Here is a 23,675-nt window from a genome sequence, read left to right as displayed (position 1 = left end):
GATCCAATAAACAAAAGGGCACCTGGCTAAGCCCGGATAAACCCAGGTGGGTGAATACTTTTAAACTAACACAATAATCAGGGTGCAAGATCACACAGACTTTCATAGATGTATCTCTACACAATGAAACAAATTTTGATTTTGTCAAGGTCAGGAGGGTTATTGACCCCACAATTTTTAATATACATCCGTTCTTCATAATAGAAGGTATCCAAGGACACTTATCATTTCGTAATTGTTGTATACAATATACAGGAGTACAGTCCAGCCCCTTAAACTGGATATAGATGAACATAGAACATGTTTTTCCCTTTCAGATCGACAGAATACAATTGACAAATAACATGTGAGCACAGAACAGTAGATTACAGTGAACAAATATCAGTGTTGATGGTGGACACTGGAATAGTGGAAAGGTCATCGACACTATAGTGTTTCGGCCAAAAGAACAGGGAAACTGCTTGATGGAGCTTGCATATGGTAGGCCTTCATCAGGACGGTCAGGTTGGTGAAAAGGGAGTGTCCTATGGTTCTCTTGTCAAAACAATGACAAGAGATGTGTGGTTTAGAAAGGGTGTGATCTCTAGTATTGAATTCTTTAGTAACATGAAGCTATTAATGCTGCAAAATTGAATAACAGAAAGAAAGGGTGAATGTGTTCGAGTAACGCATTGCCTGGCTTCCGTATGCAAAACCTTTGTTGTGGTAAGAGATCATAAGATGGTCCCCTGTTTGGATGGGGGGGACAGTTGTCACCATATACGTGGTGAATGGAAACAACCCCAGTTGCCTAAAAAAGACAAATGCAGGGGTATAAGGTTGTGCAGCTGCTAAATGCTTGGACTACAATATCTCTAGTTGTAATGAATGTAGATTGTGAGGGAAAATCCTCTTACCTTAGTAGAAATGGGATATGGGGTATACTTTTTTCTTATTTCCCCCAGTCCATGCGGTACATGCCCACTGGTGGAGCAGAACAGCAGCGTCCCAGGAATGAATCTCCAGGCTGTGACAAAGAAAAGAAGGGAAAGGTATGCAGTCGCTGAGCGTCCTTTCAATGCTAAAGGGGGTGTCTAGCCTCCCATGTGAAATGGCCGATACTTGGTGTTTACAGTATCGGGTGGTGACTAACTCAATTAGAAGGATTGGAGGCTTTGAAGATGTGCCTTGACAAAAGAATAGACAACATCACAAACCCCACCAACTTCATTTTCGAGTGTGTAAGGATAGCAATGTCTGAAAACCTCTTCCTTTTCCAAGACCAACTGTACCAACAAGTCAAAGGAGTAAGTATGGGGGTGACCTTTGCCCCCGACATCGCCAACTTATACATGGCACAATAAAAAGCAGGCCACATCACCACCAACACCAACCCATTCAAGGATAACATCGCATTGTAGCGTCGTTATATAGACAATGGCTTGCTGATCTGGACAGGCCCTCAAGAAGACCTTGACAACTTCCACCATTGGCTCAACGGACGCAATGGACATATCTGATTCACCGTTGAATGGGATTATCAAGCAATGGATTTCCTAGACCTCCACATTTACAGGTCAGGCAATACCCTGAAAACAGAACTCTTCAGAAAACCCACTGATAGAAATAGTCTACTCCATTTCTGAAAAAGAGAAATATGAACAACACGCCACCAACTTACAGTCGAGGCTGGCCAACAGAGGTTACCCCAAACAATCCATTAAGATGGCACACAAGAGAGCTGCCAATACAAACCGTAACCTTTGACTGATACCAAAAACAAAATAATCTATGGATCGGATTGCGTGTGTCACGACATACAGTCCCCTCAGCAACCTCATTAAAAGCACCATCAACAGACACTGGCATATGATCAAAAACGAGGGCACCCGGGACAAGAAACCTGTTTTTGAATTTAAAAAGGACAAAAATCTAGGAGACACCTTAGTACATACTTACATTAAACCTACGAAAGAACTGAACACACTGTGGAACCTCCCTCCAGTGGTAGGACATTTCAGATCTGGACAATGTGTTGCCTGTCGGTACACACAACCAACAAAAATATTTATGCACAATGACTTCTGGTGGAATCTGAAAAGCCACACCAACTGTAACAGTAAATGTGTCATCTATGTGATCAGGTGCTCATGTAACCTGATATACTTTGGTAAGACTATTAGACCTATCAAACAGCGCATTTCAGAACATAGGTTGTGCATCAAGAATAAAATACCGGACAAACCCATGGTTGAGCACTACGACCAGATGGGGCATTCCACCGAAGACATGAGCTGGGTTATAGTACTACAGCTCACCCCACAAAAAAGAGGTGGGGTTTTAAACAAATCTCTGAACCGACTAGAACAGGGTTGGGTACATCACCTCAACACGGTTAAGAATGGTTTGAACATCACCGTTGAATGGAAACATTTCTGGCATTAGTGCCCTACATCAGATGCGAGAGGGGATGTTTTGCATCTCACCAGAGATGGGGCCAGCCACCGCGACAGTACCCCCAAGGTGCACCACTGTACACCTGTAGAGCCCACACCCCTGGGAAATACACCAGGATCTGACAAGGTTTAGGAGTAGATGTACAGTGTATATGCCACGCCAACAACGTGCCTCCCTTGTCTTTCGACTCTACCATTCACCTGGCACATGTGCTATCACCAGCATTCCACAGGTGTAGTCAGTACACCAATAGCACGCACTCAGGAGGTACTCCACATTACTGTGTTACTTTCCTTCCCCGATTATCCACTAGGGCTCATCCTCCCTTGGCAAGGAAGACACCACAGAGTGATCTTCGCCAAGCGCAGATTAAGTGGATCTCTGCGGACGTCACAGGATATCAGCATCCTGCAGGGATGCGTACCTTCCGGGACTGTGACCATAACAATGACCCCACAGAGTTCAAATCGGCCTTCCACACGTGGAGAGAACGGACTCTCTCCTCTCCTGAAAGGTTGGCGGGGCATGTGCCCTCCTTCGAACGACAGACTTTGGTAAAGCTCACCTACTTCCTTCCAGCTACAGGACAACTGCCGAACGTAGCGGGATTAGAACCCCTCCGATTTATATGGACATTAAATTGAAACTAGCCAAGTACGCCTACTCCCCACCCTCACCTGCCGCAGACGGCACAAGTACATTGATCATGGACGCCTCCGAGACAGAAGCAGCAGCGACGAAAGGAGCCATTGCTGCTCTCCTGAATGAGATAAAGAACATGGGAGCCAACATAGGTGGGAAGATAGATAGCACAGCGAATGGACAAGATTGAAGAGAGACTTGAAGGTGTTGAAAACAATCAAGCCTCCATAGACACCCACGAAACCCAGATGGACCTGCGAATAAGGGAGATAGAGCAAAGGGAGGAGGAATTCTGACTGAAAATGGACGATTTGGAAAATCGAGAGAGGAGAAATAACCTATGCTTTTTTGGCATCCCAGAACACAAAGGTGAAACAGAAGGAGACCTCAGGAAAACGATCCATGATATTATCAAAACATTGGTAGCGGAGGAGGAGATCAATGAGTCCAAAAGAAAGCAGATACATAGGGCCAGTGGTCCAACAGGTGGTCCAAGATCCGTCCTTGCCAGGCTTCACAGGTACCAAGATAAAGCTAGGATTCTCGAGAAGGCCAGGACCAGAGGATCAATCACCCTTGGAGGAGCACAGATTACTATCTTCCAGGACCTATCGTCATTGACCTTGGCCCTAAGGCGAATATGTGGCCCCCTTACGAAATCGCTCAAGGAACGAGGAACTCGATACAGGTGGGGTTACCCTTTCTCCCTCTCTTTTGAACATGGAGGCATGAAAATACACCTCTGAACTTTAGAAATGCGTGCAGAGAGACTGGCCACCAGGGGACGCACGGATGATTACCCATCCCGTGTGAGCTCTGTCTCCGATGGTCCGCGAAGTGATTTGAGCCCCCACGTCACGACGCCCCCTCCCCACGGAGACAACCCCGTGGATTGGGCGTCGGAACACTCCCCCACAGCACAGGAGAAAATCCGAGTGAAATCAGGGATGGGAAGCCCGAGAAAAGTATGTTTGAAACTTCGCCTCGTCTGAAGCCAGAAAGTGAAACCAAAACGACCCGGCGCAGCCATGCCGGAGGGCGGAAGGCGGGCCTGCCTGAAGGAGAACGCCCGACTCTTGAGGTACCCGTCGGTGCGTCCCCTCCAGCCCGCAACCCCCAGATCTGCGGTGTCCCTGTTGGCCCCCCGGCGTGGACCCCACTCCCAGCCCGTGGAACACCAGTGCGGAAGGAGGGACTCCCCAGAGGGATCGGCCGCACCTCAGACCAAACACAGCCTGCGCAGTCAGCTGAGGCCGTGGTGCTCCGCAGCTCCGTGGCCTGCGACTAGAGGCCCCGGTGCTTGGTGAACTGACCCGGACCCGCTCGCCCGCGAGTGCTCGGCATGGGCGTGCGGCGTACTACGCGGCTCCGGCACTGAAGAATATTACAAACGGACACACGCTCCAGTCCCTGCAGGGGTGGCGCGGGCCCAGCTGGAAACCACCCGATCCCCTCAGGGGGACTACTGCCTCCACCGCCCCACGATCCATAGGTGGCCAACACATGCAAGGAGAAGCCCTGATGCTGAACCCACCGTATTGTGACCATAAAATTGGCGTGATCCTGGAATCATTTTGAAGTCCTCTGCAATCTGGCACGCCGCAGCCGTATAGAAATGGCTCCCTGAGGAGAAGTACTGTTACTTGCTTGCACGGATCCCGAGCGCACAACGCTTAGGGAGTTGATGGAACCACATGACTAAAGACCTGATAATTGATACCCCCTCACAGGAACAACATTACATAAAAGACCTGTTGGCCACCCTCTACTTCGTCCGTGTACATAAACGGGGACCCGTTGTCCAGTTGTTTCCAGCGCTACACCACGTACTTTGCCCTGGGCAGCTACAGCACAGGGGCGAAGACGTGTCCACTTGAGAGCACTGATGTGAATGGAAAGCGCAGCGAGGTTGCATTGTATGCATAGATCACCGAAGGACCTAGGAAAAGCACTGGAGGGCCCCCATCCTGAGGGACCACTGGATGCGTACTGAGAACACCTCACAGAGCCGGGAAACCTCAAACTGCACCCAGAATTATTAGCAAGCAATGAGCATCCCGAGGTGGAATCCGCCCCTCCAACCCCGTCCACGAATTGATCCCTGCTCATCAGGGAGCCCAAGGATTCTCCACACCAACACCCCCCACACACTCCATACTGTTATGGTGGCGACACGTGCCCGCCCCTTGTAACCTGCACTTTGCGGTCCTTGGTGCTCCTGACGGACGTCGACAACTCCAGGTTCGAGGTACCAGATCCGGCCACAGCTGACCCTTCCTCCCACAGAGCACAACTCTGGGAGTACTGTTTGAAGGACTCGCCGCATGTCCCCACTCAATGTGCACCGCAAACCCTGATAACTATACGACGACCTGCACGAGACATCATAGTTGGGGGACAGCTTTGAACCCGCAGTCCTGTACATCTTCGAAGAGGGTAGGGCCCCCTACTTAGGGGCTTGTGCCTCCTCTGACCCGGGTTGCACTGTATGGACCCACTGCATAAGCTAGCCAGATTTACCTACGACCCGTTCCCTCCGCTCAGCAGATCTACAGCAACTATGTCCATGGACCCGTCTGAAGCGAGTGCTGCCGCCACCAAAGGAGACATCACCATGCTACTAAATGAGATAAAAAACATGGGGGCCAATCTAGGAGGTAAAATTGACAAAATCACCCAGAGAATAGACAGATTTGAAGAACGATTGCAATGTGTGGAGAATAATCAGGCCTCGATTGACACCCTTGAAACTCAGATGGACGTACGGATCCGTAACTTTGAAAAAAGAAAGGTTGAGGCACGGCTCAAGATGGATGACTTAGAAAACAGGGAGAGGAGAAACAACCTCTGCTTTTTCGGCATTCCAGAGCGCGAAGGTGAAACTGAAAAGGACCTCAAAGAAACCATCCATGACATTATAAAAATGCTCACCGCTGATGAAGAAATTGATGAGCCTAAGACCGAACGTGTACATAGAGCTGGCGGCCCACCTGGTGGCCCGCCTTCCGTCCTAGCCAAATTTCATAGATACCAAGATAGAACCAGGATTCTTGAGAAGGCCAGGTCCGGGGGCCCACTCACAATGGGGGGCGCCCAAATCATGATCTTTCAGCACTTATCTTCACTAACACTGGCACTCAGAAGCCTTTGCAGCCCTCTCACGAAATGGCTCAAAGAACAGGGCACACGGTACAGATGGGGTTATCCTTTCTCGCTCACCTTGGAGCACGGGAGCAGATAAATAGTCCTGCGCTCTGAAGACGAAATCAAAGACTGCATCGCAGACTTCCTTGGCACGGACCTGAAAGGCAACTAGGCGGCGTTAATGAACAGCCGGGATCACAGTGGGAGCTCCAGGGCACCAGGCGTAAGAGAGTGAAGGGGTCAAGAAAATATAGACATCCCAACAACACGCCCGACAATGAATAAGTAACAGAAAAATGTGTACGACTCGACCTGACTACAGCCATGGCTGGAAAACGAGACACCGGCCCCCACAGGAGCTGCGAGATAGTGAGATCCGTCGAGTGGGTGCCAAGGCTGGCGGGTCACCCCTCTGGAATGTGAGTCTACGAGAACTCTTGCGCGAGGACCCGGGGAACACACATAACGTTAAACTTTTACTAGTCTGTTGTTATTACTGTTGAAACTGTAAAATGTTCGGAGGGGGGGAGATCGAGATGGGGGCTCACCCGTACGTTGTGATGGTATACTGAACGGGACCGTGAGGCAACGGTCCCCTCTGATGGTCCGCCAATGGACTTCACAGTGTCATCCAGTCCGTTCCGGATGCCGTCAACAGCTGCCCTTGCAGCACCTCCAGTTCCCAAGCTCAAACAAGCACCACCAACGATGGCGGAACAGGAGGAAAGGGGAGAAGGGTAATAGTCACTTGGAAAAAGTACACACATCACTGGGTTCATTTCATTACATCACAGTCAGGGTGGCACTGGGAATTTGTATGTCTCTCTGGCCTCAAGAGATGAATGATCCTCGAATACAAATCACCAATGGCATCACTTGAGAAGTCCAAAGGCAAGGGTCTCCTCAGAATTGGGACTATTAATGTTAAGGGATTGAACTCACCAACTAATAGATCACTAGTGCACAGAGAATTCTGCAGATCTGACATGGACATCCTTCTCATCCAGGAGACGAAATTTGCAACGGGGGAGGAGCGGAGAGTGCTGGGGAGGCGGGGAGGCATGGAATTCTGGGGCTCTGGCCCGCTCAGGAAAGCAGGGGTCGGAATCCTCATCAAGAAGGGAATTGGGTTTGAATTGGAAAAGACTTGGTCAGATGTGAGTGGTTGGACCCTTCTATTAGTGGGGGAAATTGCTAGGGTTCAGGTCACAATTGCCACAATATACTCACCCAACAGCAGACAGGCAGCATTCCTTAGGAAAACGATCCCCAAAGTGGGACTGGAGACTGTGGGTCACCTCATTCTAGGAGGCGACTTTAACCAGTGGATAGATCCTTCCGTAGACTGGAGACCAGGCAAGCCGGACACGAGGACCCAGCATAGAGGAGATCGCACTGAATTTGCCACCATGATGGAACTATACGACCTACGGGACGTGTGGAGAACTCTGCATCCCGCGGGCAGCGGCTTCACCTTTTATTCGAACCCCCATGGCACATTCACACGTATCGATTATATATTCCTTTCTCCAGACCTTGCAGAGTCCACAAACTATTCTGGAATTGTCCCGATAACATGGTCGGACCATGATATGGTCCTAGCAGATGTGAACTGGACCAACCTACCTGTCGCTGGGGGATCTTGGTGCTGCAACGAGTCCCTCTGGACTGATGTGGTGTTTAAAAACGAAATGGAGACCGAGATCGAAGAATATTTCAAGGTGAACAACAATGGGGAGGTCTCCAAGCAAGTGATTTTGGAAGCTGGGAAAGCTACTTGGAGGGGGATACTGATACGTGAAGGCTCCTCTAAAAAAAGGGAATGTAAGATTGTAGAAAACAAACTGCGTAATGAAATACACCAACTAGAGGCGGAAGTAAGAGATAATGCGGAGGTGGACCCCATTTAATTAGACATAGCTCACCGCAAAAGAGAAGAATTGCGACTATTGGAACATGGCCAGGTGGTGAGAAAATCGCAATTCCTCAGACAGACATACTATGAGAAGGGGAGAAAGCCGATGCGCTACTAGCTGCCAGGCTGAGGGAACGGAGGGAGGAACGTAAGGTGAGAGAGATAACAGAGACCACTAATCCCACTGTACTCCCTCCCCACTCAATACCCGAGTGCTTTGCCAACTTTTACGAAAACCTATACACCTCTGAGCTTACCTCTGCCCAATCTGACATATCCTCCTACTTGTCCTCAATCACCATGCCTACAGTAACATACACAGAGGCCGAGCTCCTTGAAACTCCAATAGTCGAACACGAGATACGCGACGCAATCAAGCGGCTGACACTAGGGAAATCCCCAGGTGAAGACGGTTTCACAGCCGGCTTCTACAAGTCCTTTAGCGACCAACTGTCACCCTTCCTTACGAAACTATTTAATGAGATAGTCGACTCTGGGGTCGCTCCGGACTCTTTCAAGAAAGCCCTCATTATAGTCATCCCTAAGGAGGGCAGAGACCCCAAACTATGTGGGTCATACCGCCCCATCTCCCTCCTCAACCTCGACGCCAATATCTATGCTCGAGTATTGGCCGCAAGACTAGAAACCTTAATGCCTAAACTGATCCACTCCGACCAGGTTGGGTTTATTCTTGGGAGGCAAGGTGCCGACACTATGCGTAAAACTTTACACCTCATCCACGCAGCCCACAGTCTACCAGATGATCCGATTCTTCTGTCCATTGACCCAGAAAAAGCCTTTGATAGGGTGGAGTGGGATTTCTTGGGAGCAGTCCTCCAGAAAGTAGGGATAGGTCCCAAATTCTGCGATGGGATACGTGCAATATACACCTCCCCCAAAGCATCGATATTTGTGAATGGGGAATATTCCAGGTGGTTTACATTTCAGTGAGGGACCAGTCAGGGATGTCCCCTCTCCGCGATCCTGTTTGCACTCTCCCTCAAACCCCTGGCCCAAAAAATCAGAGAAGACCCCCCAAATAGAGGGTATACGGTTGGGAGGGACGGAATTTAAGGCAGCGTTGTACGCAGACGATATCCTTCTACATGTAACCAAACCTAATAACTCTATCCCCGATGCCTTAACTCTAATACAGGAATACGGCCAATATTCAGGCTTTAAAGTAAACAAATCAAAGTCCATACTCTTCCCCCTCCAAGGTACCCCCGACGAGAATGATACCAAGTTCCTCTCACTTGGGCTCAAAGTGGAGCACACAAAATTGCAATACCTGGGTATCCAGATCAATAGAACCCTAGGGGATTTTATTAGGCTAACTTCCCCCTTCTCCTCCGACGATTTGAGTCGGATCTCGAGAAGTGGAGCAAATTGACGATTTCCTGGCTGGGGCGTATCAACACTGTCAAGATGGTGTGTCTCCCCTGCTTTCTCTATCCCTTTCAGATGCTACCAATTGAGATGCCCCAAAAATTCTTCACAGACGCCCGAAAGATCATGATGCGATTCATTTGGCAGGGGAAGAGATCGAGGATCGCATACGACACACTCATACTCCCCAAGGACAGAGGAGGGGTCGGCCTTCCCAATCTAAAGACATATTATAAAGCCGCCCAGTTGCGTGTCTTAATCCCACACCTTAGAGACCACAAATACCTACAATGGGTACAGATGGATAACCATTACATGTCCCCCGCTACAGTATCGGAATGGTTATGGTCACCATACCAGCGGGTCCAAAGGAAAATTAAACACCATCCCATACTGACTACCATATGGAACATATGGCGCACAGGGAAAGAGATGCGAGAAGTCACAACCTGGCCATCCCCGCTCAGTCACCTGTGGTCTCCTGGAATAAATGACCACATTCCGAATCTTGAACGATTCCAGTCATGGTATGAGGCGGGCCTGGAGAGGGTGGGACAACTCCAAAGAAAAGACTTGTTCATTACACTACCGGACCTGACCACAGCATTAGGGATAGGCAACTTATCAACATTCCACTTCATTCAACTGAAAGCGGTTCTGACGAGACCTGAGTGGAGACAAAAATTGAGAAGAGACCTTACCGCCTTTGAGAAACTCCTAGATTCCAGAACAGAAATGAAAGGTCTTATATCCGTTATGTACCAGATGCTAATAACAGTGGGAGGTGGATCCACAGACTCCCTTAGAGCCAGATGGGAAAAAGACCTTGGCGAAGAGATACTCCCCGAACACTGGGATCTAATGTGTAGAGCTGCACCCAAATCCTCTCCTCCTTGTCCAATCAATATAAACTTCATGCCATAAAGCTTTTACATAGGTGGCATTATGATCCATTCAAACTCTCTAAAATGTCACCGTCAATGAGCCCGAGATGCTGGAGAAATTATGGAGAAACTGCCGACTACTGGCATATGTGGTGGAGCTGCCCACATATCAAAGTGTTTTGGGCCGAGGTCCTGGGATGGATCAAGGAGGTAGATGGAATCCAAAGGGAGCTTGATCCGCTCATTGTACTGTTTGGCCTCGAAAGGGATAAAGAGGATTGGCTCCGGGTGAAGGGCCTGGCCCCCCAGCTATTGTTGGCGGCGAGAGCCCTGATAGCGATCAAATAGAAATCTCCTCTATCCCCAGGAAAGAACGAATGGATCAAACTGGCTACGAGCATTTACGTGATGGAAACGATCACGGCCTCCCTGCATAATAAATCAGCAAAATGTGAAACCCTATGGATGGACTTTAAGAATAAATATATCACACCTATTACGGTCTCCCAGTCAGAGGAACCCTCAGGAGCTTGATCTAGTGATGCCAAACCCGAAAGAACGCTACAAGGGGTCAGAGACTCATTTCCAGTTGCCACAGTGCTGGCAGATGTTATACTGTGTCAACTACACGCTTCCAGTGCTTATGCTCAATGATTACACCAATGATGTACACTACTCCAAGTGCGGGAGGGGGGTGGGAGTGGGTTGAGGTGAACAGCGTAAAAGACATACCCAGACCAATGGAACTGTCACAAGACTAAGTGATTCCAACAAGGGTTTTTTTTTTTTTCTTCTTCTCACTTCGCATTGCTTGCCTGACTGGTACCTCTGGAAGATGTATAACTTTCTTTACTTACTGTTTGCCTCTCTTTTGTTTTTGTCTTTGTAAAAACCAATAAAGAGAAATTAAAAAAAAAGAAATGCATGCAGAAGGTGGAGACCAGAAGGAGGCAGGACAGAGTGGGAGACATTGGGAACACAAAGGACAACGAAGGAAAAGAGTTAAGGGATCAAGGAAATACAGGCGAGGCAATGTCACACCCGAAGGAGATAAGTGAAGGGGGCAATCAACTGGAGGGAACTCTGCACATCGGTTGCCAAGATACAAGGACAGGTGGTTCGAGAAGCCCCAAGAGATCCGAGCCACCTGGGGTTCGGTTACAGAGAGAACTTAACTCATTTGAATTCTTCTCTCTGAAGAGAGAACGAGCGACCTGTTGACGACAAGCTGCAATGTCACACGAGACTTCGAATATCCTTCTAAAGAGTTTATGTTTCATTCGGGGGGTGGAGGGGGATGGAAAGGGGGCTCAAATGTTTTTGAGAATGTTTTTCGTAGAGGGACCATGAGGTAACGGTTTCCACTGGTGGTCCGACGTCGGATCAACATTTCCAACCGATCCCATCGGACGCCACCAACCGGGAATGGGGGATGTAGAGGGGAGGGAGAGGGCAGAGGGGAGGAGGGGCGTGTTGGGAACAGAATACTCACTGAGACTTGTAAGGGTGCACGCATGGTTGACCGACATCTCATTAAGGTGTCATCCACTGCTGAAGGGTCCTCCAGAAGGGATGATGACAAATGGCGGTTGATACAGGCCAACGGGTAGGAGACCTCTTCAGGGTGGGAACATTAAATGTCAAAGTTCTTAATTCCCTGACAAAGAGATCTTTAGTATATCGGGAATTCCGCAGGGGAAAACTGGACATCCTTTTCCTACAGGAAACGAAATATGCTAGGGGAGAGGAACGGAAGCTCCTGTTAGCGCGAACAGGGCTACAATTTTGGGGTTCAGGGCCTCTGAGAGGGTGAGGAGTGGGGATACTCATCAGGAAGAGACTAGGTTTCACGATCTCCAAGACATGGGGAAGGGTGTGCTTTACTTGTGGCAGGCACTGTGGGAAAGTTGAGCATTACATTTGCAACCATATATGCCCCTAATACGGGACAAGTTAGATTCCTAGCCAAGACAGTCCCCAAAATGATGCTAGAAGTCACACGGCACGTCCTCCTTGGAGGTGACTTCAATTTGTGGTCAGACCCCAACTTGGACTACAAAGCGCGAAAATTGAAACAAGGGACTCCATCGAAGGAGGGCGCAGTGAGGTTGCAAGTATGTTCGATATATATGGCTTGAGAGATACATGGCGGCAACTCCACCCAGAAGATCGGGGATACACCTTCTACTCCGCCCCCATAATACCTTTACTAGGATTGATTATATATACGTAATGGAGGGAATGCATAATGCTACAATAAGATCGGACATCGTCCCGATCACTTGGTCGGATCACGATATGGTCACCGCTGACATCGACTGGGATACCTTGCCTAGGAAAGGGGGATGTTGGCGGTGTAATGAGACACTCTGGAAAGACCCAGTTTTCAAAACAGAGATGGAAACTGAGATTACTGAATATATTAAGACCAACAACGCCAGGGAAGTTTCCAAACTAACAGTGTGCAAAGGGGAAAGCAACCTGGTGAGGAGTCCTGATCAGAGAGGGGGCTAGCAAGAAAAGGGAAAGGAACTTGGTCAAAAACAAGCTCAGAAATGAGATTTGTCATCTAGATGAGGAGGCGAGGAAAGACGAAACTGGGAAAGCAGACAGGATTTTGGAAGCGAAAAGGAAGAGGGACGAACTTCAACTTCTTCAACACGGGCTGATAGCCCATAAATTGCAGCTCCTAAAACAGAAGTTCTATGAGAAAGGGGACAAGGTGGATTCCTTGCTGCCTGCCAGGTTACATACCCAACAGATAGAGCGGAAGGTACTGGAAATAGAAAAAAAGGACACCTCCCACACCGCAACCAACGCAGACATTCCCGAGGCCTTTGCCACATTTTATGAGGCCTTATATAGATCAGAAGCCCAACTCTCGGAGTTGGATACCGATCAATACTTGTCCTCTGCAAAAAATTCTGCAAATAACATATGATGAAAGTTGCACATTAGAGGGTCCGATAACGGAAGAAGAGGTCAACAATGCAGTTAAGAGATTGTCATTAGGCAAATCCTCCGTGGAAGACGGCTACATTGCCGGATTCTATAAATCCTTTCTCTCCTCCCTCCTCCCTCTCATGGTAGAACTCTTTAATGATATTCTAGACACTGGGAAAGCCCCAGATTCTTTTGTCCGAGCCCTTGTCTCAGTGATCCCCAATGAAGGTCGCAATCCTAAGCAATGCGGCTCGTATCGCCCCATATCCTTACTAAACATCGATGCAAAAATATATACTGGGTAGACAAGGAGCCAACACCATGAGGAAGACTCTACGCGTAATTAACGCATCTCGAACCATGAGGAATGACCCAGCTCTCCTCTCTGTCGACGCGGAGAAGGCTTTCGACAGGGTTGAATTAGGCTTTTTTGATGGCAGTCCTCCGCAACGTGGGAATAGGTCCAAAATTCAGAGGAGGGGTTCAGGCAGTATACACATCACCCAAGGCCTGTGTCTTCGTCAACGGCGAATACTCCTGCTGGTTCAAATTGGGTAAAGGAACGTGACAGGGATGCCCTCTCTCTGCAATACTCTTTGTGCTCTCTGTGGAACCCCTAGCCCAGAAACTGAGAGACGACCCTCAGGTTGAAGGACTCAGACTGGGAGCCACAGAATATAAAGTAGCTTCATATGCAGAAGACCTACTTTTGCATATTTTGAATCCTATATCCTCCATCCCGAGAGCAATCCAGCTGATTAAGGAATATGGTAGCCTTTCTGGTTTCAAGATTAACGAGGGCAAATCAATCCTATTCCCCCTACATGAGACCACACAAGCAGATGTGGATAGATTCTCTCCCCTGGGCCTTATCCTGGAAAATGTCAAGTTTAAATATTTAGGCATACAGGTCACGAGAGACATTACCAAACTCTATGAAGCCAATTTCCCAAACCTCCTCCTAAAGTTTCATGTGGATCTTGCCAAATGGAAGAAACTCACGATATCGTGGATGGGTAAACTTAATGCGATCAAAATGGTATGTCTTCCCCGCTTTCTTTACCCTTCCCAAATGCTCCCCATACAAATACCAAAGATATTTTTTGATGAGGCCAAAAGGGCCGTTGTGAAGTTCCTTTGGGAGGGAAAAAGAGTGAGAGGAGCCTATGACACTTCAGCATTGCCTAAAGGTAGGGGAGGAATGGGACTGCAGGATGTGAAAAAATATTATGAGGCTGCCCATCTGCGAATTCTGATCCTCAACCTACAAAATTGTAAAGAACCTCCATGGGTTGCGATGGACAATCACTATCTGTCCCCAGCAACGGTCTCTGAGTGGCTATGGGTCCCAAGGAACAAACTATTACGGAGATTAAGAGATCACCCGATACTGGGAACCATTTGGGAAATATGGAGGGACAGCAGGGCTATGCAGAAAATTACTTCATGGCCATCCCCCCTGAGTCATCTATGGACTCCTGGCATCATGGAGAACATTCCTAATTTAGACAGATTCCAACTATGGTTTGAAGCAGGCCTGGAGAGGGTGGGTCAGCTCTGGAAGAATGGGTCCTTTATTACGATTTTGGAACTGGTTGAGAACCTCGGGCTGGGCCCTCTCCCTGTCTTCCACTTCCTGCAGATTAAGCGAGTTCTGACAAGGGTTCAATTGAAAGATAAAGTAGATAGAGAACTCACCCCCTTTGAGAAGCTGTTGAACTCCAGAACGGAAATTAAAGATTTAATATCCACCATGTACAGGGAATTGATTGAAGCAGGGAGGGGTTCCACGTTGCACCTGAAGAATAGATGGGAGAAGGATCTTGGTGAAGGGATTGATCCGATCATGCGGGGTAGGATGTGCAGGGCTGCCCCTCAGGTCTCTATAGCTAGCCAATACAAACTTCATGCGATCAAATTGCTACACAGGTGGCAACATGACCCCCTCAGGCTCTCTAGAATGTTTCAGTCACTAAGCCCACTCTATTGCCGAAAGTGTGGTGGAATAGCTGACTACTGGCACATGTGCTGGGGCTGCCCCCAGAATCAAGGTCTACTGGAATGAAGTCTTGGGGTGGATCAAAGACCTCGATGGAGTCCCGAGGTCTGCAGATTGTTAGGGAGAATTCTCTTATAAGGCTAATTTCCCAAACCTAGTGAGTCCCCCAGCAGCTTTGCTGGATTTTTGGGGTTTGTTTTTTCTCCTGCTAAGAATGAGACTCTTTTACTCCCAGTCTTAGGCATGAATTGTGGTATGTCTTTGACTTGTTATGTGCTAATGGGCTATGGGGTTCCTTTTTACTACATAGGGTATCATCTGTTTTTCTGTATGTGTGGTACACAGCACCCTCAGTGCAGTACCACAGGGGTGTCACAGTGACCCCCAAACATAGACTCCATACCCTGGGACTGACTACTGTCTCCCAGGGCATGTAAAGTCACCATTGGCTTTACTAGTCCAAAATTGTGAACAGAACCAGTACAAACCATCATATTGTGGAAGTACTGGTAAGGGGTAATTCGATTGCCCCTGGGTCTGTTTTCGAGGGGGCACTGTCCCGTCCCCCCTCGTTGAGTTTCTGGCTGGTGGCAGTGGTTACTGCGCGAAATATTCCACCGGAATATTCTCTATGGGATTTTCCAATTGATTTTTAACGCACCACTTTTTGGTGCAATGTTAAAGATACCGCCGGTTTATTTATTTAATATTAAATCACTGGTTGGGTCTTTTTGCCAGAACTCGTTCTAAAATGGCGTTTGTGTCCGTCTCTGTAACTCTGACCAAGGTTGAGCCCTTTGTTCCACTATTTTGGCGGGCTTCTCCACAGAAGCCCTCCAAATGGTGCCACTCTGTCTGGGTTCCACAGGAAGGGTGGGGGGGGAATTGGCACCCTGGACTGTGTTGCCTTAGCAACCCAAGTCACACTCTACTCTGATTGGCACAGTGGTGAGCCGCCCGGCTCACCACTTAGCATGTGTGATTTACAGCTAGGCTGATGAATGGGGGGTTTTATGCATAAAAGCAGGGCCTTTGGGACTGGAACTTCAGAAGTCGCCACAGGACCTAAGAATCACAAGAGGGACGAAGCTGAGCCATCTGCCACGACGACACCACCGGTGAAGCCCTGCTGCAGCTACCTCACCACTTTCCCGACGACAAGAGAAGATCTTCTGCTGGACGAGTCTTCTTCCTCTGAGCTGGTGGGACCAACCAGTTCACCCTTTTCACCTTCCAAAGATGGCCCTTGGTCGAATCACCCGTGCCAAGCACCCCGGCGGCCGGATAGCCAAGCTCACCACTTTTGACCGTGAATAAAAAGACTGCACCTTTTAATCGGGAACTCCGCGGCTGGTTTCATCCCTGTGCAGTGCAACGACTCCACGTTTCCTCCTCGACGAGATCTTCTCCTCCCCTGGTCGGAACCATGAACCTCAACTACTGCCAGGAACAACTGCTCCCGCTGGAGCTTCCTTTCTCTTAAGGTACTGTGTCCTGCCTTGCCTCCCCTTTCTACAGATTGCTAAAGGTGACCCTTAAATCCTTGGCTTCTAAACTGGGTTGGCTTCAGGCCTTCCAACTATATCTTTTGACTCACCCCAACCTCTTTTGAACACTCTGCAAAGGCTTTCAGTGCACTTTAAACCGTGTGATCCTGGGCACATTTCGCTTTGCTCCATTTAAAGTGGGCTGGCCTATGAACGTTGGCTCTACAGTATAACTTGCCTTTCTCCCCTTGCTCTGAACTTTTAAAAGTGTTGGGAACTGTTTTATTCTTATACTCTGCATACTGCCCTACTCTTCTTGAGAGAAGTCTGACTGCTCAGTCACAGCTACCAGGTAAATCTGGGTGGTGCAGACTGCTACCAATTGGGTTTACTGCTGCTCCTGTAGTCTTAAACTTTTTGCAGTGTTCCCCAAAGGAACTGCACAGGATTCTGCCTAACACAGATACCTTTTTGACTTTCTTTGGATTTGAGCAATGCGAAGACAAAAGAAAGAAAATCAAGGGCCTAGCAGCCCACCTTTTATTAGCAGCCCATGCCACTTACTAATCAAATGAAAGTCCGAACACACACCAGGCAAGGGCAAATGGATTAATGTAGCATCAAATATATGTGTCATGGAAAAAAACACCTCAACCCTGCATGCAAAATCTGCCCAATGTGACATGTTGTGGGGAGACTTTGTAAGTACATGCCGGGAACTAATCAGTAAAACATGGGGTGAAATTCAAAGGTTGTACCCTTCCCCCTGAGGAAAACATTCTGATCTGTTTTATTGGAAAAGACATACATCATGGCTCAGAGGATTTAACGTCCAAACAACCCATGTCAGTTTGATTATCATATACACTATAATGTGCACCAAACAAGTCTCCATTTTTTATTTCTTGTATATATATGCTAATAAATTAAGAGGGAAAACATGTTATGGGGCGGTAGGGCGGGGGAGTTGTTTTGAACACCGTATCTGTTTTTGAACTCTGTTTTGTAATGTCTTTTTTCATGACTTTGAAAATTTCAATACATTCAAATAAAAAAAAACTACCCATGGATACAACAGAGGGCAATCCGGGTGCTGGGTTCCATTGAGTGGACACTGAAGGCGGGGGTTTGGAGGGGGATATATCCAGGCTCTACAAACTCCTGCAACCTGATATGTGGTTGTTGCGACCCTGCTACATGATGCAATGGGAGAGGGTCTTGGGCTGCTCCATAGACAACCAGACATGAGTAGACATTTGATTATGCAATTTTTCCTCCTCGAGCTGCGTAACCAACAGGGAATGTGCCTTCAAACCGACATACCAATGGTACTACCCCCAACCAAGTTGAATAAGATCAAGAGCACGGTGGACCCTGTTGTATATCGCCCTGCGTCCCGCAATGCGGTGACGCAGGGCGTCTAAATAATAGCCCCACCCCCGCGGATGGGAGGCAGTTCCGGGCTGAGATACTAACGAGGTGTGGCGTGTGTTATTTCGCTCCTGTCGGAGCTGCGCCACTGCGGCCTACTTCCAAGGCCTTCGACGTTCTGTCTCCCAGGCGCCGCAGCGCGGAGCCAGAACGTAACACTGGCGACGAGGGAAACAGGACCCAGCACACGCGTGCGACGCCCTGTCAGCTGTTCACAATAGCAGCGAAACTCTAAATATTTGGACACCCGGTGGGGGGGGGACACAAAACCCCCCACCCAAATTTCTTTTTAATTTTATCTCCTCTCTATCATCTCATTCTCTACACAAGCCCCAGTTGATGGAGGAGATACAGTCTCTACACATGGCCACAAGGAACTGCAGTATCCACCCACTGACATCCAGGGGTCAAATGCAGCACGGCACAATGCAGGAAGACGCCACACACGCGGCATGCATGTGTGATCACAGCAACCAGATGTGGTAAGCACCTGGATCGAGGCAGCAGACCCGTCCACCACAGCTCGAGAATTCTGCCACAGAGGGGACCACAGACGCCAGAAGCTACGCACCAAAGTGAGGCGAACAAACCCCATCAGGGGACAGTGAGGCCCTGCTATGGCAACTGGCGCGTCCACCCCCAGGCCCGGCACGCCTTCGAGAGTTGTGGCTAATCTATCGATGTCATCACCGCAAGCTCACCCACAAGGGGGCTCCTCTGTAATGATACAGTCATTTGACCCATTCACGGATCCATCATCAGTTGGCCCCCGGTGGCAGCTATGGATTCAAAAATTTGAAATGGCAATGGAATGTAAGGACATAACCATTGACAGAAAAATGAGATCACACCTGTTGCTAAATGTGGGGGACGAAGTGCTACGTATTTTTAACTCGCTAACCATTGATGATGGCCAGGACATCTACCAGCAAGCGAAGGATGCTCTGACAGCTCATTTTCTCCCACAACTCAACCCTGATTACGAAACCTTTATATTCTGCACCACAATTCAAGCAGAAGAGGAGACCTTAGATGCCTAACACACCCGACTCAGGAAGCTGGCAATATCGTGCGAGTTCACGAACGTTGAGAAAGAAATCCGAAGACAGCTCATCAAGGGCATCTAATCTGAGAAACTGAGAAGAATGATACTGAGTGAAAGAGGCATCTCCCTAACACGCATTCTGGAATTGGGTCGTGAAAGAGAACTGGCACACGCTAGGGCTGCTCACATGGGCACTACTCTTCAAAAACTACAGCCTGCCCTCAACAGCCATGGTAGCCCAAGTCACCAATCGGCAGTCGGCAAGGGATGAGACTGGCGGAAATTACACACATGCCAAATGGCAGCCACGAATCCCCGGGCCTACCGAGTGCGGATGGTGTGGTGGACCGCAACATGGATGACGGAACTGCCCCGCGCAAGGGACAACATGCGGTGCACGTGGCAGGAAGGACCACTATGCTAAGGTGTGCCGGTCGTCGAGCATTCCACAACCACCACCACAAAATCCTCAAGAGAAGAGTGGGACCAAGAAAAAGAAGCAAGCAAGTGCCCGGCGAGTGGAAACGACAAACTCCTCGACTGAGGAGGAAGGAGCTGACACGACCGGGACCCAACAGGAGCCTAGCAGGGAACAGTGGAAGAAAGGGAGAAAGGTCTACCTGGTATCAGCCCTGAATCATGGACATGCCACGCCAAAAAAAGGGCCCAGGAGGCGCAAGTGCCAGGTCACACTCCAAAACCAACAGGTATGGATGACCATAGACACAGGAGCATCCGTAAATGTTATGCCCATAAGCACATTTCAAACACTGCAGCCACAACCGGACCTGAGGGACACAGACACTTTGCTGTTCACATATGGGTGCAGGAAACCCCTATCGGTGGTTGGCAGATTCTGCACTACCCTCAGCCATGGTGAAAACATTTTACCATCAAAAATCTACGTGGTAAATGCGGGCATCGAATGCCTTCTAAGTGGTGATGCGGCCGAAGACCTGGGGCTAGTAAAGTTCATCTGTCAAGTAAAGGAGGCACAAGAAGTCGAGAAGATCCTGGCACAGTATCCCAACCTTCAAAAAGGAATTGGGTGCTTAAAAGGAAAGGCAATCAAACTCCACATTGACAAGTCGGTCCAGCCAAAGCCCGTAAAAAACACAGGAGAACCCCATTCCACATGCGCAAACAAGTGGAAAAAGAACTCAAAGCGATGGAAGAAGCCGGCATAATAGAAGAAGTAACGGGACCCACACCATGGGTCTCCCCGATGGTAGTCACAAAAAAACCCAAACAGCCTGGAAAAGTCTGGATTTGTATCGACATGCGTCTCCCGAACGCTGCCATCAAGCGGGAGCGCCACATCACGCCTACCCTGGACGAAATTGTGGCTGATCTCACGGGGTCAAAAGTTTTCTCCAAAGTTGATTTGAAAGCAGGATACCAGCAGCTAAAACTGCATAGGGAATCTCGTTACATAACCACTTTTTCGACACACATGGGTTTGCGAAGATATTTTTGGGATCTCCTCAGCTGCCGAAGTTTTTCAACAGACAATTCAGGAGATCATTCGGGGCATACCAGGTGTCCTTAATGGGAGTGACGACATCTTGATCCATGCTTAGGACAGTGAAGAACACTTGAGGAGGCTACAGATGCTCCTGGGCAGACCAGAAGGAGCTGGACTAACGCGGCCAGGCAGTGCGTCTAAATAAAAGCCCCGCCCCTCCGGATGGGAGGCAGTTCCGGGCCAAGATACTAACGAGGTGTGGCGTGTCTTATTTCACTCCTGCCAGAGCTGCGCCACTGCGGCCTACTTCCAAGGCCTTCGACGTTCTGTCTCCCAGGCGCCGCAGCGCGGAGCCAGAACGTAACAGACCCTATTTACTGGCGGCAGTGCAGGCAATGGTTACATTCTTCCACATGTGGTGGGAGTTCCCGCAGATACAGGCCTTCTGGGGGAAGGTGGTGGAGACGATAGAAGGGAGGACGCAGGTCCCGCTTCTGCTAGAGGTGATACTACTGGAGGTTCCCATTCCGGCTTCATTCCCGAAGTGGGGGAGAAAAGTGAAGATCACCCTGGCTCGGGCCTGCAAGGCACTGGAAGGACCCCTCATTCCCCAAAGGTGGACTGAAGTATGGGACATTTTGGTGGCGGAAAAGATCAAGGTAACCAAGGACAAGGTGATGCACCGCTTTGCTGAGACCTGTTCCCCGTTCTAGAATACAGCCTGGACTTTCCCGCACAAGCACAATAACTTAAGCCGGTGGCACGGTTCCTACAGTCCAGGCCATGAATATTGGACATGCTGGGGTGGGAGCGGTTGTGACAGAAGGGAGGGGTTGTGTTAGGGGTTTGGGAGTACTTGGAGCAACTCTAGGAGCCCTCAGTGGCCAGTGCCACCAAGCGCGGGCTAACAAGCCATGGAGATGCTATGCGCTGGGGCCCCAGACGTGCTTAAACATTTGAACTACAAATCCCATGGCTCCATGGGGCTGTGTGCACACACAGCAAGGCCTCTTAAGGAGACCATCCTGCCTGTATCAGGTGCTGGTAATTGTTCCTGATTAGACATGGCCAGGACTGGAAGGCGAGGTGCAGTGCGTTTCCCCAGGCGTTGGCGGTGAAAGCGGCAGCAGAAAGCTACACGCGCGCGGCCAATGCGACTTCTTGGGTGGAGTTCACCAGCACACAGAGAGCAGCTTTGATGTAGGGTGATTCATAGTGGGAACAGCTGCTTTGGCAGAGATTTCAGCCTACAATCCTCCGCTCAGGGTTGCCAGAAGGCGCCCCGCGTCTGTGATAAGTGCTCCGTGAAACATTACATGTATCCTTATGTGGAGTAATGTGATTGAACTGTTTCTGTATGCACAAGTGAATACTCCCTGTGAAGTAATAGGCAACTGGGAAGCATTCTTGCCATTATTCATTCACTCCGGGTAATGTTATGTGTGCTCTCAGTATTGAATAATGGAACTGAAGCCAAAAGGTTTAGGCCATTCCCAGCAGTGCTATTCTATGTTTTAGGGAATGTGTTTGTTTGCTCCTACACTGATCGTTTGTGGCTGTCTACAACAACTCATTCATTCATTTCAATGTGCAAATCATTGTGTGGCTTTCATGCTATCATCACGAGTCTTGTGTAGTATGATATATGTACAGGTTAGATTACTACTGCCTCACAGGTAGGAGATTGGTAGACGTCATCAGGAGTAATAGGGTCTAGTATGTGTCTAGAATTGCTCTATGTATCGTATGTTGCCTTTCCCGCATTCCCCCTTCCTAGCCAATTGGGTACCCTAACCCTCTTACCAGTTTTTCTTATTTCCCCATACCCATCCACAACCTCTCCCTAACGCTCTTATCCCCCATTGGCTGCCGCGGTGTGTCCTGTTCGGATCACATCAGGCACCCGTGTCAACCACGGTGGGGGGGGGGGGGTCATACTCCATTCGGCTTTGTTGGTTAGGAAAGGGTTGTGTGACCTTCAAGTGTGACATAATTACCAGCCCCCTAAGAGGGTTATTTATACCACCTAAGCCAAATGGAGTCAACCTCCTCACCTTTAGTCGATGTGCTAAAGGCCTTGCAGGAAATACAAGCAGAGTTGGTACACGCTAGGCAGGAGACCAGTGCCCTAAAATTACACGTTAGCGGACTAGTGCCACAGAGTATACCATTACAGGATGCCGCTTTTGGTTCCCCCATCAGGTTCCGTTCCTCGACCATCCACAGTGGTGGTGCACCCATCATTGAGTGTACCTTTAGCACAACCCAAATGATTTTCAGGAGACCCATGAAAATACACAACCTTTTGAACTCTGTGCCAGCTACATTTTCTTTGCATACCAATGTTTTTTTAAGCGACACATGCCAGAACTGCCTTCGTTATTTTGTATTATTCAGGTGATGCTGCGTCCTGGGTGATACCTCTGGTCCAAAAAGATGACACCCTTCTGTACACCTGGGATCAGTTTACAAGAGAGTTTGGAAGAATATTTGATCGAAGAACCATAACCTTGGCACAGGACAAAGATGTTAGCGCTGAAACAAGGTACTAAAGACTTGGTAACAAATGTAACCAAGTATAATAGGTTAGTGGTCGAGACAGAATGCCCTTAGCCTAAGCAAGAGGTTATTTTCCATCAGGGCCTTCGGGAAAAGCTTAAGGATTCCATAGCGCATATGGATCCTTAACCAGAGTTCTGTCGCGCCTTGATTGATCTAGCTTTGAGTCTTCATCACAGAATGAGTGAGCGAAAAGGAGAAAGGAAAAGACCTGAGGTGCCTCCTTTCGCCCGTCTAGACAAAGGACGAGAAACAAGTTCTCGACTAGGGGAAGGTGAACAGGAACTGTCAGGGGTCCTTTGTCTGCAGAGGAGAAAGAAAAAAGGCACAAAAACA

Source organism: Ambystoma mexicanum, chromosome 2q (genome assembly GCF_040938575.1).
Source record: "Ambystoma mexicanum isolate Mex_15411 chromosome 2q, UKY_AmexF1_1, whole genome shotgun sequence".
NCBI classification, from domain to species: Eukaryota; Metazoa; Chordata; class Amphibia; order Caudata; family Ambystomatidae; genus Ambystoma; species Ambystoma mexicanum.
Note: the sequence above shows the minus strand (reverse complement) of the source record.